General features: G+C 48.3%; 1 protein-coding gene across 4 annotated transcripts in view; it reads left to right on the forward strand.

The window, feature by feature from the left end:
• The window catches only part of DDX25 (DEAD-box helicase 25), a 3,162,033-nt gene that overhangs the window by 413,218 nt on the left and 2,732,962 nt on the right, over nt 1-15,853 (forward strand). The gene's annotated exons all lie outside the window — the stretch shown is intronic.

The following is a 15,853-nucleotide window of genomic DNA, read 5'->3' on the forward strand; positions in this document are numbered from 1 at the left end:
CCTTGGGGTGTGTGTGTGTGTGTGTGTGTGTGTGTGTGTTGGCCTGGCCCCTCCCTTGGGGTGTGTGTGTGTGTGTGTGTGTGTGTGTGTGTTGGCCTGGCCCCTCCCTTGGGGGGGGGGTGTGTGTGTGTGTGTGTGTTGGCCTGGCCCCTCCCTTGGGGGGTGTGTGTGTGTGTGTGTGTGTTGGCCTGGCCCCTCCCTTGGGGTGTGTGTGTGTGTGTGTGTGTGTTGGCCTGGCCCCTCCCTTGGGGTGTGTGTGTGTGTGTGTGTGTGTGTGTGTGTGTGTGTTGGCCTGGCCCCTCCCTTGGGGTGTGTGTGTGTGTGTGTGTGTGTGTGTGTTGGCCTGGCCCCTCCCTTGGGGTGTGTGTGTGTGTGTGTTGGCCTGGCCCCTCCCTTGGGGTGTGTGTGTGTTGGCCTGGCCCCTCCCTTGGGGTGTGTGTGTGTGTGTGTTGGCCTGGCCCCTCCCTTGGGGTGTGTGTGTGTGTGTGTTGGCCTGGCCCCTCCCTTGGGGTGTGTGTGTGTGTGTGTTGGCCTGGCCCCTCCCTTGGGGTGTGTGTGTGTGTGTTGGCCTGGCCCCTCCCTTGGGGTGTGTGTGTGTGTGTGTTGGCCTGGCCCCTCCCTTGGGGTGTGTGTGTGTGTGTGTTGGCCTGGCCCCTCCCTTGGGGTGTGTGTGTGTGTGTGTGTGTTGGCCTGGCCCCTCCCTTGGGGGGGGGTGTGTGTGTGTGTGTGTGTGTGTGTGTTGGCCTGGCCCCTCCCTTGGGGGGTGTGTGTGTGTGTGTGTGTGTGTGTTGGCCTGGCCCCTCCCTTGGGGGGTGTGTGTGTGTGTGTGTGTGTGTGTGTGTGTGTGTGTGTTGGCCTGGCCCCTCCCTTGGGGTGTGTGTGTGTGTGTGTGTGTGTGTGTTGGCCTGGCCCCTCCCTTGGGGTGTGTGTGTGTGTGTGTGTGTGTGTGTTGGCCTGGCCCCTCCCTTGGGGGGTGTGTGTGTGTGTGTGTGTGTGTGTGTGTGTTGGCCTGGCCCCTCCCTTGGGGTGTGTGTGTGTGTGTGTGTGTGTGTGTGTGTTGGCCTGGCCCCTCCCTTGGGGTGTGTGTGTGTGTGTGTGTGTGTGTGTGTGTGTGTGTGTGTGTGTGTGTTGGCCTGGCCCCTCCCTTGGGGTGTGTGTGTGTGTGTGTGTGTGTTGGCCTGGCCCCTCCCTTGGGGTGTGTGTGTGTGTGTGTGTGTTGGCCTGGCCCCTCCCTTGGGGTGTGTGTGTGTGTGTGTGTGTGTGTGTTGGCCTGGCCCCTCCCTTGGGGTGTGTGTGTGTGTGTGTGTGTGTGTGTTGGCCTGGCCCCTCCCTTGGGGTGTGTGTGTGTGTGTGTGTGTGTGTGTGTTGGCCTGGCCCCTCCCTTGGGGTGTGTGTGTGTGTGTGTGTGTGTTGGCCTGGCCCCTCCCTTGGGGTGTGTGTGTGTGTGTGTGTGTGTGTGTGTGTGTGTTGGCCTGGCCCCTCCCTTGGGGTGTGTGTGTGTGTGTGTGTGTGTGTGTGTGTGTTGGCCTGGCCCCTCCCTTGGGGGGTGTGTGTGTGTGTGTGTGTGTGTGTGTGTGTTGGCCTGGCCCCTCCCTTGGGGTGTGTGTGTGTGTGTGTGTGTGTGTGTGTGTGTGTGTTGGCCTGGCCCCTCCCTTGGGGTGTGTGTGTGTGTGTGTGTGTGTGTGTGTGTGTGTGTTGGCCTGGCCCCTCCCTTGGGGTGTGTGTGTGTGTGTGTGTGTGTTGGCCTGGCCCCTCCCTTGGGGTGTGTGTGTGTGTGTGTGTGTGTGTGTTGGCCTGGCCCCTCCCTTGGGGGGTGTGTGTGTGTGTGTGTGTGTGTGTGTGTGTTGGCCTGGCCCCTCCCTTGGGGGGTGTGTGTGTGTGTGTGTGTGTGTGTGTTGGCCTGGCCCCTCCCTTGGGGGGGGTGTGTGTGTGTGTGTGTGTGTGTGTGTGTGTTGGCCTGGCCCCTCCCTTGGGGGGGGTGTGTGTGTGTGTGTGTGTGTTGGCCTGGCCCCTCCCTTGGGGGGTGTGTGTGTGTGTGTGTGTGTGTGTGTGTGTGTTGGCCTGGCCCCTCCCTTGGGGGGTGTGTGTGTGTGTGTGTGTGTGTGTGTGTGTGTGTGTTGGCCTGGCCCCTCCCTTGGGGTGTGTGTGTGTGTGTGTGTGTGTGTGTGTGTGTGTGTTGGCCTGGCCCCTCCCTTGGGGGGTGTGTGTGTGTGTGTGTGTGTGTGTTGGCCTGGCCCCTCCCTTGGGGTGTGTGTGTGTGTGTGTGTGTGTGTTGGCCTGGCCCCTCCCTTGGGGTGTGTGTGTGTGTGTGTGTGTGTGTGTTGGCCTGGCCCCTCCCTTGGGGTGTGTGTGTGTGTGTGTGTGTGTGTGTGTGTGTGTGTGTGTGTGTGTGTTGGCCTGGCCCCTCCCTTGGGGTGTGTGTGTGTGTGTGTGTGTGTGTGTTGGCCTGGCCCCTCCCTTGGGGTGTGTGTGTGTGTGTGTGTGTGTGTGTTGGCCTGGCCCCTCCCTTGGGGTGGGGGTGTGTGTGTGTGTGTGTGTGTGTTGGCCTGGCCCCTCCCTTGGGGTGGGGGTGTGTGTGTGTGTGTGTGTGTGTTGGCCTGGCCCCTCCCTTGGGGTGGGGGTGTGTGTGTGTTGGCCTGGCCCCTCCCTTGGGGTGTGTGTGTGTGTGTGTGTGTTGGCCTGGCCCCTCCCTTGGGGTGTGTGTGTGTGTGTGTGTGTGTGTTGGCCTGGCCCCTCCCTTGGGGTGTGTGTGTGTGTGTGTGTGTTGGCCTGGCCCCTCCCTTGGGGTGTGTGTGTGTGTGTGTGTGTGTGTGTTCTGGCCTGGCCCCTCCCTTGGGGTGTGTGTGTGTGTTCTGGCCTGGCCCCTCCCTTGGGGTGTGTGTGTGTGTTCTGGCCTGGCCCCTCCCTTGGGGTGTGTCCTGGTCCTCCCGGGCCTTTGCCTCTGGTTGGCTTCTGCCTTTTCCTGGGTGCGCTGTTCCGTGGTGTTGCCTGTTGCTGGTGACGCGTGCCCGTGCAGGGCTGCTTGTTCTACTCCACCGCGGTGCTCTTGATGTGTTTCTTTGCACCACGTCCACTGGTTCCGTTGGGGCTTCGTGCAACAGTGCTTTTCTTCTTCCGCCTGTGCTGTTGGCGGTGGCGCTCTTTTTTTATCTCTGTGCATGTGTTTCTTCCAGTGGACTCTGGCTCTGCCTCTTCTCACTGGATTCGAAGTGACCCTTGTGTTCCTTGAGGTTTTTGGGCACTATCTGCCCCTGCGGGGTGTTAGGCGCTCTATCCTGGTTGGGCTAGGATCTCCTGACCTTTTTCCTTTTTGTGCCATGTCCCCTACTGGGGCCCCGGTCTCTCCAGGTGGGGAGGCTCTCTCGCAGGCCCTCCTCCCTTCTGGGTATGCCTAGGGTATCTATTCTACATTAAGGAATCTGCAGCTAGTAGTCTCTATCAGATGTACAAGTTACTTACCTTTGGTAACGATGTATCTGGTAGAGACTATTCTAGCCTCCGATTCCTTCACGACCGACCTTCCTCCCCGTTCAGCGAGGACCATCTGCTTGGGTTTCTGCAGTTGCCCCCCTCTGGGTAGCTTGTCTTCTGTGGGTGTCCTCTTCGTTTTCTTCTAGTCATGCTTTTCTACAGCTGGTTTCTCTTCAGCGTGAGAGCCTCCTTGCTCTTTCCTCTGTTGTTAGTTTCTGATCCCCCACCGATCTTCTTCATTGGGGGTTCTTTTACCTGTCCTTTGACCTCCTACTCCTTTCGGACGTTATGGCCCTCCTTGGCACTGTAGTCTACGGATGGATTGCCTGTCCTTTGCCCTCCTACTCCTTTCAGGAGGTATGGCCATTCTTGGCAGTGTACTCTGGGGATGGGTTGCTGTTTTTCCTCTGTTCCTGGCTTGGGCCCTTCCCTTTGCGGTTGCCGATCCTCTCTCTCTGTCACGGCGCTTTCCCTTGCTTGTGCCTCCGGGATGGCTCTCGCCTTGGCTTGGTAGGTGGTTCCATGGAGTGGTGCTTTGCACTTTCTTGCTCTGGCTTCGCTGCTCTGGCCTTCTGGTGCTTTACTGTCACCTGGTGCTTTCGCCATGGCTTGCACAGTTGTTCCTCAGGGTGGTGCTCTGCTCTTTTCCTGCTCTTGGCCTGCTGTTGTTGCCTTCTGGTGCCTTGGTGCCACCTGGTGCTGTTCCTAACCTTTTGTTTCTCTGGTTTTTTCGCACACTGTTCCCATGCTCTCCTCAGTTTTGTTGTGCTGGCTCTGCGTTGTGGCGTGGCAAAAGTTCTCCGAAGCAAACTGATGTCAGCGTGCCGGGGTGGGGCTTATGAAACCCCGCTGACGTCACGCCCGCAGATGACGTTGGGGCGGAGTCGATTGGTACCGTCCCCCGATGCGCAGAGATGCTGGGCAAGAAAGTTTTCCGGGCCCAGTCTCACGCCTGGGGATAATTCTACGTTAAGGAATCTGCGGCTAGAATCTTCTCTACCAGATACATCGTTACCAAGGGTAAGTAACTTGTACGTCAAGCTCTTTGTTCTGCATTAATATTAGACACTCCAGAATACACTAAAGCTTTCACACTCTATATACATGAGGGACGGTTGTGCTCTCTAAGTTTTAACACCGACACACGGTGATAAGCAGCGTCCTTGTGCATATTTCTCAGCTGTCCTTGATCCAATTGCCTGTGCGCTGCCTGGGTGTTTTCGAGCGGTGGCGGCGACAGCTGTGTCCATACGTCAAAGTGAGGGAATCGTCTTGTCACACAGATTGCTTGTGTTAGTACCCCATTCAGTTGATGCTCTTTTAAATCAAACAAAAACACAACATTTGACTATTGCCCGCTTGACAGGATATGAATTGACACTTTTGGCTTCTCATATCACACTGAAAAATGCTAGACTCTGAATCCTGCTACATTATTTCCATTTTCAGCCACTCAGTCTGTCACAAGAGTTACATGATTGTATCTTCCTTACTGAGGAACAAACAAAGGGTCGTGTTGACCTACAAGATATGCTTCTTTCTAGTGTTGATGGGTAACTGTGGGTTGATGTGTCCTGCTTGAAGTTGCCTGATGGCACGACATCCGCTGCCTATGCAATCACAACATTTCAGACAGTAGTTGAGACAGCTCGCATTCCACAGAAGTCAGCTTAAGCAGCTGAGTTGATAGCACTGACGAGCATTTGAGCTTAGTACAGATCTACTTGTTAACATCTTCACCGATAGCCGATATGCTTTTGGAGTGGCTCATGATTTTGGGCAACTCTGGAAGGAAAGAGGCTTTCTTACTTCACATGGGACGCAAATAGTGAATGGGAAATTAGTACAAAATCTCCTTACTGCCTTGACACATCCTAAGAAAGTGGCAATGGTTAAGTGTAGCGCACACAAGAAAGTGACTGATAAAATAGGCAAAGGCAATGCCTTTGCGGATTACACAGCTCGTGAGACTGCAATGCAGCGAAGTACTACACCCATGTATGTAGTTCAGTCACAGGCTGAGCGTTGGCATGATGCCAGGCAAGAGGTACTGGATATGCAACGATCTGCTTCTGTTGAGGAATTAGACCAATGGTCTAAGGAGGAAACATTGGATGATGAGGGCTGTTGGAGGAATAAAGAAATGACAAAATGGAAGTTACCCTCGGCCTATTTACATCCTATAATTCACATGGCAAATGGGCCAGCACATGTTGGAGCGTCCTCAATGGCAAAGCAACTTTTGCAAGTTTGGGATCATCCAGATATTGCAGGCACAGCTAAAAAGATAGTCCAGTCTTGTCTGATCTGTCTCCAATATAATTCTGGAAAGGGAACACAAACTCCAGCAGGAGGGTTTGCCATACCTACTGCACCTTTTGAGGTCCTGCAAATGGATTACATACAGTTTGAGCGTTGTAACAACCTTAAGTATGTCTTGGTAGTGGTTTGCACCTTCAGTAAATGAGTGGAGGCATACGCTACGAAAGATAATACAGCTCTTACTACAGCAAAGGTGCTCCTAAAGGAGTTTTTCCCCAGATTCAGCATTTGTCGAGTTTTGTGGAGTGACAACGGACCCCATTTCTTTGGGCAGGTTGTTGATTACCCCATGAAAGGTTTGGGAATCAAACAGAAGTTCCATGCTGATTTTCACCCACAATCGGCAGGGCTAGTGGAACGTTACAATTCTACCCTCAAGCTAAAATTGGCCAAAATACAGGCTTCTACATCTTTTTTTAAATTTTTTATAATGACCTGATGCACTGCCATTAGAGTTGCTATCTATTAGATCGATACCACATACACGATCTGGCCTCACACCGTATGAGGTGGTTTTTGGAAGGCCAATGAATATTTGGGTATTCCTAAGCCACGCCCTATATATGATGTACCCTATATTGATGGAACGACTATTTGTCTCAGTTGACTGACAGTTTGTCTTCTATTTATCAACAGGTTCTGGAGACTCTTCCAGAGAGGTCGCAGGGTGAGGGCCATAATCTACGGCCTGGGGACTTTGTCCTAACAAAGTCCTTTCAGCGGACCAGCTCCTTGGAGCCTCGTTGGCGTGGCCCTGAGCAGGTGCTCTTGGCTACCAGGACTGCGGTTCGAGTGACCAACCGGAAGAACTGGGTCCACGCAACTCATTGTCTGAAGGTGTTGCAGGACCTAGTGAGTCCAGCTGTGTTGGCAGATCGCGACATCCTGGACACGGAGAAAGGACAAGCCACGTTACCTGAAGGACCTGAGGAAGTCTTCCTGGACCACACGATCCCTGGTGCATCTAGTTATCAGCTGTGACCCCGGAAGAGACACTTCGTTGCTGAAAGACTGTTTGAGCCACTGTCCTGGGTAGTGAAAGACTGAGTTACAAAGAGTAGCTACTCGTCTCAACTGCAGCGAATAAACCAACGTCTGCCCAGGACCGTAGGGCACCATCTGTTCCGTTGTTCAGCGGCAAGATGAACATATCTGCGGAGAAGAAATCCACTGCTGCAAAAGTTTGTGATTGAAAGAGTATGTTCATTATTGGACTCAATTTGATTTTTGTCATCATTGCTACAATAACATGGGTTGTAGAGAGAGTAGCTCCTGCTCGAAAACTGACTGCTACTACTCCTGTCCCCATTGAGCACCGAAATGTTACTCTCCCTTATGAGCAGAAGCATAGAATGTCCTATCTCAATAATACGTTCATTTAAATGTTGCATCACACCCCTAATGCTATGAACATTACCAACTGTTGGGTGAGTGGAATGATGCCAGCTCATCAGAAAAAGGGAGGAACGCCTTTCATTCCTTTGCCGTTTTCACACAATGGTTCCTGTAGAGCCTGGTTTGCCCTATTGTGGGCTTCTCATATTGGTAATATTACCAACTTTGAGGTAGGAAGACTTAACGCTCCGTTAAATAGAGTCTATTACCCTGAAGATGAAGGAGATCCACAAGCTAAAGGAACTGTATGGGAAATGTATCGCTGAGGAAATTCCTCCATACACTACGTTTTCCCTAACACTCGAACTGTCAAGGGTAATGGGCCTCAAGTTATAGCTGTTACTAGATCTTGAGCAGACCTTTGTGTGAGCAGTATTGACAGTATCCCTGTGGGAAAAAGTGACTGTACTACAGTGCTGAACATTTCTGGAATGAACAATAGTAGTTTTTTGTCCTCGCATAACACCTATTTAATTTGTGGAAGTAAAGGCTATTACCACCTACCTATTGGGTGGTCAGGTAGCTGTTTTGTGTCCTTTTTGCTACCACCTGTGTTTTTGGCACCTGCATCCTACCACAAAGACTATAAACTGTATAATGACATTTCTAAGAGCTGATTTAAGACGACAAATCACGATGAGGTGAATCAAACTGATGCAGCATTGCAGCAGTATATTGACTTTAATTTGGGACTATTCTTCTTTGTTGGTGCAGCCTTAAATAGCAGAAAAATAAGGCGCTTAACACGTGTTGTAGAGGCTGTAACCAATCAGACAGCCATGGCACTTGGGAACATCACGGAAGAACTACGAATTGCGAGAATTGTGGCGCTCCAAAAGAGGATGGTTTTGCATGTGATTCTGGCAGACCGTATTGGAGCATGCCGCATTATTGGGAGCAGCTGCTGTGTCTACATCCCTGACCACGCCCCTTCAGTTTTTGCACGAGATAGCCACTGAAATCCATCAGGATTCATGAACATGGACTTTGACTGGATGGCTATGGACTATGTTTACTGTATGGGGCTGGAAGATATGGTCAGCCCTATGTATATTTGTTGTGATCCTTTTTATCTGTTGCCTATGTATCCAATGTGGCCTGATGCTCTGTTCCCTTTGTGCTTCTACCTGTACCTCATGTATACCAGCTAAACAAAATGTCAAGAATGTAAATGCCCGACTAGTAACAGACCAAGAAATTAGTGAGTTAATGATGATTGATGTCCATGATATCTTCCTTGCTCCTTCTAAATCATAGAGATGTTTTCAGCTAATGCTAAAAGGGCCGTCTGTGGAAATCAAAAATAATTGCTGTTAGCATGAGCTGAAGCCATCTTGTTTGCAGCATCAATTTTGTTAGCCTTGTGATTCTGCCGTCTTCACTATTGCCTGCTTTTCTATTCTGCTCGAGTCATCAACCTTAGTTAACTCCTTCTGTACTGAGCCAGAGCAATGCATGAGCTCAGAAAGGCCTGTAGCTGCTAGAATGCACCTGTTTGATAATGTAACTGTCTATCATATCATACTGAAGTAAGCAGTTCTGTTTCCCCTCCCACTTTGCTGATGAAGTGATATCCATCTGCCCATGTTAGTCGATAGCTATTCCTGTGTAGGCCTGTACCTTCTATTTGTAACTACATGCTTACTCTGCAACAAATTGTGTATAAAAGGCACATGGTTTTTGTATTCCATGTACTACCTCCTACAGCGCTTGAGGGTGTCGTATTGATGTAGTCCCACTCCTGAGTGATTAATAAACTTGTTATTTTGAATTCCAGTTTCAGTGTCAATATCTTCTTTGTTAGTCTAAGGACCCATGGACAAACTTAAGGGTGAACCCTGCATCGGTGTGCCCCTGAAAAGGCACATTTCCACAATGCCAGCATGTAAATTGTAGGCCATTTTTCAAAGTGACTTCTTTTTTACACATGGTCTTACATTTGGAAGGCAGAAATGCATTGAAAGTCAATAGGTAATAACAGTTGCTCCACAATTTTGTGTTCCCTTAAGTCTCCCGAGAAAAATGGTACCTCACTTGTGTGGGTAAGCCTAGTGCCCGCGACAGGAAACGGTGCAAAACACAACGTGGACACACAACATTTTCACAATGAAAACTGACCCTTTTTTTTGCAAAGTGCCTAGCTGTTGATGTTGAACCCTAGCTCTGCCGACACCTAGGGAAACCTAGCAAACCTATACATTTTTTTAAACTAGACACCCAGGGGAATCCAGGATGGTGTGAATTGTCTGGCTTTCACCAGGTTCTGTTACCCAGAATCCCTTGCAAACCTCAAAATTTGTCCCAAAAAAAACACATTTTCCTCACATTTCTGTGGTAGAAAGATCTGGAATCTGTGAGGATCCACAAAATTCTACCCACCCCGCATTCCCGAAAGTCTTTCAAGAAAAATGGTACCTCACTTGTGTGGGTAGGCCTAGTGCCCGCGCAGGAAACTGCCCAAAACGCAACGTGGACACCACATTTTTACAGTGAAAACTGACCTTTTTTTTTTCTTTTTTTTTTTTTTTGCAAAGTCCCTAGCTGTAGATTTTGAACCCTAGCTCTGCCGGCACCTAGGGACACCTACCAAATCCACACATTTCTGAAAACTAGACATCCAGGGGAGTCCAGCGAGGTATGACTTGCATGGGCCCCCCCACGTTTCCCTACCCAGAATCTCCTGCAAACCTCAACTTTAGCTGAAAAGGTCACTTTTTTCTCAAATTTCTGTGTGGGAAAGTTGTAGGATCACCGGGCAGACACAAATTTCCTACCACCCAGCATTCCCCCAGGTCTCACGATAAAAATGGTACCCCACTTGTGTGGGTAGGCATAGTGGTTGCAACAAGAAATGGTCTAAATCGTACTGTGGAGACTTCAAAATTGCCTATAACAAAACTGCCTGGTTTTTTTGTGGGGGGGGGGGGGGGGGGGGGCTGATTTTTTTGGGCCCCGGGCTCACTGCCATCCAGGGAAACCTACCAAACCCACACATTTCTGTTAACGAAACACCCTGGGGAGTCCAATGAGATATGGCTTGCGTGGATCCCCCAACGTTTCCCTACCCAGAATCCCCTAAAAACCTCAAATGTAGCTGGGAAAAACATTTTCCAATTTTTTTTGCATGAAATCACCATGCTGGCACAAATGTCCTACCCCACACTGTTCCACTCAGTCTCCCGAGTAAAATGATACCTCACTTGTGTGAGTTTTCAAAGCAGAATTGGCTAAAATTGAATTTTTATAAAAATGTAGCACTAAGAATTTTCGGTACTATACCCTTAATCCCTATGTTTTGGGCTCTTCCCAGTCACAGGCCTTTGGCCCACCTACACAAGTGGGGTATCATTTTACTCTGGAGAACAAGGGTAACGCTGGGTGGTAGGACATTTGTGCCGGCACGGTGATCCCATGCAAAAATGTATGAAAAAAGTGATTTTTTATTTTCAGCTAAATTTTGAGGTTTGCAGGGGATTCTGGGTAGGGAAATGTTGGGGGACGCACGCAAGCCATACCTTGCTGGACTCCCCGGGTATCTAGTTTTCAGAAATGTGTGAGTTTGGTAGGTTTCCCTAGATGGCCGCTGAGCCTGGGGCCAAAAACTCATGGGACCCCCCTTGCAAAACCAGGTTGTTTTGTGGTAGGTAATTTTGGCCAAGCGCCAGTCCACGCACACCGCCAGCCAAGCGCCAGTCCAGGCACACCGCCAGCCAAGCGCCAGTCCATGCACACTGCCAGCCAAGCGCCAGTCCACGCACACAATCCCATATTTTATGCAACAAAAAAAAAACCACAAACCAATTGGCAATAGATACAAACCTTTAACTACAAGCACAACCGCTCTAACTGAATACATCACACTTTTGCCAACCATGAAATCTGAACAAAAATGTAAAACAATACAGACCTGTCACTTTACTTTTATGCTTACGGCTGTAACCAAAAACTGTGTGTGTGGTAAAATGTTAAACATGTGGGCACACAACCCAGGATTAGAAGAGCAATAGGGTCCGTACATACGACTCCTTCCGCACACCTCTTTGCGCGCGCACTCTACATTTTTTAGCGGGAAAGTCTTTTTTAGCCATGTAAGGAAGGTGATCAGGAAAGTGGCGATCTTTCAATCTAGCCACATCCTCCACCACTGCTTCTCTAAGAACTCCTGCCTGTTCAACTAAAACAAGGCTGCCTATCAAAGACTGCTGAAACTGAACAAATGTCATCTTTGACTCTGGAGAGCAATCCTTAAATACAACAAAAGCATTGTAGCTTGCTAAAAGGAATCCATGGATAGTCAACTTCTTATACCAAACGTACGCCTTACGAACAGCAGTGTAAGGTTCCAACCTCTGAGCTACTCTATCTACACCACCCATGTGCTTATTGTAGTCTAAAATGCACACAGGTTTGTGCAGTTCAGCAACCTGTCCCCAAACAGTCACAGGTGAAGTACTTTCATCATGGATGGTAGTCAGCATATAGACATCTCTCCAGTCAGAAAATTTCAGAGCTAGAAGCTCATCACTACGCAAGGCACTGCACTGTCCCTTCACAAGTTTTTTACAAACTTTTGGTTAACCTTTACGGTTAGAGCGGATTGTGCCACAAGCAACAGTGTGCACTTTGAACAATTCCTTGAACAATGGCACAGCAGTGTAAAAGCTATCTACATATAAATGGTGACCTTTGTTAAGTCCTCTGCTCAGTTCCCACACAATTTTCTCTGCAACTCCAAAAGTGGACAGACAACCAGGGGGGTCAATACTGGAATCCCTACCAGTGTAGACCCTGAAATTATAGACGTATCCAGTACTACTCTCAGACAACATATACATCTTAATTCCATAGCGTGCCCTCTTGCTAGGAATGTACTGCCTAAAAACCAATCGACCCTTGAACAGGACCAAAGACTCAACCACAGCTATTTCTTTCCTCGGCACAAAGAGCTCTGAAAATCGATCAACTAAGTGATCAAGGACAGACAGAACCTTAAAAAGACTGTCACAATCGGGGTGATCGCGGGGCAACGCAAAAGCATTATCAACAAAATGCAACATCCGAAGAAGAAGCAAATATCGATTTCGACTCATGGTTGCAGGAAATATAGCTGTTGCCATCAAGGGATTAGTAGACCAATATGAAAACAAAGATGGCTTCCTAATCGGGCCCATCAGGAAAGTTAAACCCAAGAACTTCTTTAGTTCATCCAGATTTGTGGTAGTCCACCTGGTAGCTGTAGAGTGGGGCCTAAGCCTGGCACTGTTGTCCCTCAAACTGTTCGGCATACAAATTAGTGTGCTCAACAATCCCTGCCAAAAATACGTCGTCCAAAAACCACTGAAAGCAATTTATAGGCGCAAAAAATCGCAATTCACTCTACACCCTGCAACACCATTAAAGACCTGCAGCACCATGTTTGGGTCAACCGGTAGTCCAGCACTTCCAATGGGAAGCCTCGCAGACTCGGACTGCAATCCAGTCAGTCAGAATCAGCTTTATTCGGCTGGTTAGAGCCATAAAAGTACACCACAAAACAGTATAAAACATCATATGAATCCAATAAAAAGTTCATGTCTTAATGATCTTAAAAACCGTTAAAATATTAAACCGAGACAGTGATCCGCCTTTTTGACTGTTGTAGACAAAGTTACAAAACCATCAGATGGACTATTCCCTGGTACAATGAATTAAATCAACCTAAAATTCATATTAACATGTAGTAAAAGGAACAGATTCAATTTGGGCGTCATTATGAAATTCATAAGAGGTATTCCTATAAAAAAGATCAGCCCTTAATGACTCGCATCATCTTTATTGGAAAAATTACAGCATAACAAAATAAGAATAGCCCTACATTAGCTTTCCGTGATGGCGGGTAAATTAAGAACAAAAGTGTAAACAAAAGTGTAAATAATAATACGGACTACTGGGAGTTAATATTTGTAGTCTCATTATATTATATTATTTAGTAATAAACCTATTTATACTGCCAGCATATCCACGAGGGCAAGTTCTACGTCCTCCTATTGGCTCATATTAAGAAGCTTGCTACCCCAACACAAACTATAGGAGAGGCTAGCATTTGTAGATAGGCCAGCGCCGGCCTTACTTGCACAAAAGTCCGCCCCCTTAGCAAAGGAAGAATATACTTTCTGCGCAAGGAGTCGTAATGAGCGCAGTAGAACATTGTGTAGTGTCTTGCTCTGAGAAGTTGTCACAGGGACACAGATTTGTTGAGTCCAGTTTAAAGTAACCTTTAGTAAAGGCCAGTAACAAGGAAACCATATTCAATCAGAATCTTGTTAAAACAAAGATGGTGAGCTTTGTTTACGTATGTTAAATATGGTTACATCTGCTGGCCCAGGCTCAATGTGACAAACTTTCTCACCGAGGGCTTGATTAGTTCTTTTTCCTCCCTTAATTGACGTCTGTCTAGAAACTACTGTTTAACCGCTCTAATGGCAGACTTAGCCAAGGGAGTAGGGGACAAATAGATCGGAACAGCAAAGATTCACGGTCTGATCCTTGATATATTTAAGCCAGGGGATATATAATGCCTTCTCCAGTGCTAAACAATCTCAGATAATCAGTTGGTGTAAGTTTGGGGTTGGTTGAGCCCAAATTCTCAGCCAGCGTAGGAGTGGTGCAGCCGAAATCAGGTCTGAGATGTAACTCGCTCCCAACTCCTCATGTAAATTAAAAATTGGGGTGGATACAGGGTCCGAAAGAAGCTTGCGCATAAAATTATTTTCAGCCCCTTGCATTTCTTTCCCATCTTTATAACCCCAGATGAGCGCAGGGAACGGCCTCGAACCTATTCTTTTCGCAAAATTTAATGTTGCCCCTGCTGCTCTGGCTAAAACGTTCTTTTTAAGTGTGCGTTGTGCGCACCACGAGCGCTGGTCATCAAAAAGCACCCCTAGGTATGGGAAGGTGGACACTTTAGTTAGTTCGGCCCCCTTGCAATAGAATTTGACCTTTGACGCCCTCCTAGAGCCTATTTGTCATGGTGTGCAATTTTTTTAAAATTTGTGTTTAAATCCAGAGAGTCCATGAAATCTATAAAGCAATTTAAAAGTAGTTGCAGCCCCCCTGGCTGTTCTTGACTCTAGAACCGCATCATCGGCATAGAGTAGTGCGGGGATCATTTTGGTGCCAGCTCTTGGTATGTCTTTGCAGCAGGTTAAGGAATCCCCTAGTTTATTATTGTAGAAGGTGAACAGCAGAGGGGCCAGTATGCATCCCTGCCCCACCCCTCTTTTTACTGCCCAAGAGTCAGTCAAGCTACCGTCTTCATTAAAGCATACTGCGGCCGTGGTATTGTCATGGACGGTAGCCAAGAAGATCAGATCGGCATCTAGCCCGATGTCCCGAAGAATCAGCCACGGCTTGGCCCTTTTGACAAGGTCAAAAGCAGAGGTGAGGTCCATGAAGGCCAGATGCAGATCCCCTCCCTTGGCAACAGTATACTTCTCTATCACCACGTGAAGGTTAAGGCATTGGTCCAAGGTCCCTCTCCCCTGCCTAAAACCATATTGAAGGTCTGAGACCATGTTTGCGCTATCAAGCCAGGCTGTTAAACGCTCCAGGACTACTTTGCCCATGATTTTAGCCGCGGAGTCGGAGCGATATGGGCCTATAACATGCCGGGTCATCCCTTGCACCCTTTGTAAAAATGGGGATGATAACCGCCTTTGCCCAATGTAAGGGAAAACCAAACATACAGGCTGGGTTAAAAACGTGTTAAAATCTTACCCCAGACTTTTGGGTCTGCCTTATAAAGGTCAGATGGTAATCCATCAGGGCCCGGCGCTTTTCCCCCTGAAGTTGTGATAATGGCTTTGTGAACCTCATCCGTGTTGAAAACAAGAGGGGAACCTACTAATCTGGGAACGGTTTGTCCCCCGGAGTCCCCGAGGTTATCATCACTGTAAATATTGCCAAAATCCTCGACCCAATTCTCTGCGGGAACTAGACAGTCTTTGCAGGAATTTGGTGAATCATCAAAGAGGACTATTAACAGACCAAAATTTGGAGCTGTTAGCCAGCACATTGGCTTGCTTAAGCTCCCCCGAGCCATCTCCCTCAGTTGTTTTTTCCTGCTCCGTACTGCAAGTTTATATGCCTTTCTACTATTTTTAATTAATAATGCCACCCTCGGTTTTTGCTTGAGGGCCTGCATGAGTTCCTTATGGGTAGTCATGCAGGTATCATCAAACCACCTCTTTAGTTTTGGGCGCCTTACCCCGGTCATGGTAGATAAATTAGAGGCAACCTGTTTCGTGATTGAATTAAAGGCATCCAAAATAAAACTGACATGAGATTCCTGGTCTTAACACACCTTAAGCTCCATGGCACAGGTAGTAAACAAATTATCAATAAAGCTTTCGGGGAATATCCTTTCCCACCTCACTCTGTGCTTGGTCTTTAGGCTTAATATTTATATTAGTAAGTTGGCCAGCGATCCTACCCTTAAAGACAGCTTGTAGATAGAGATCCAATGTCCAAGGGTTATGATCACTAAAACAATTCTGGGTAACACTTAGAGTTCCTACAGTGTTATCAGCGGAGAGGATACCAGTATGTGGTCAATTACACTTTGACAACCCTGACCAATATAGGTAGCTACAGATGCAGACCCATCTGATTGTTGTAAGCAATTCAA

This window comes from Triturus cristatus, chromosome 3_1, assembly GCF_964204655.1.
Source record: "Triturus cristatus chromosome 3_1, aTriCri1.1, whole genome shotgun sequence".
Classification (NCBI taxonomy): Eukaryota; Metazoa; Chordata; class Amphibia; order Caudata; family Salamandridae; genus Triturus; species Triturus cristatus.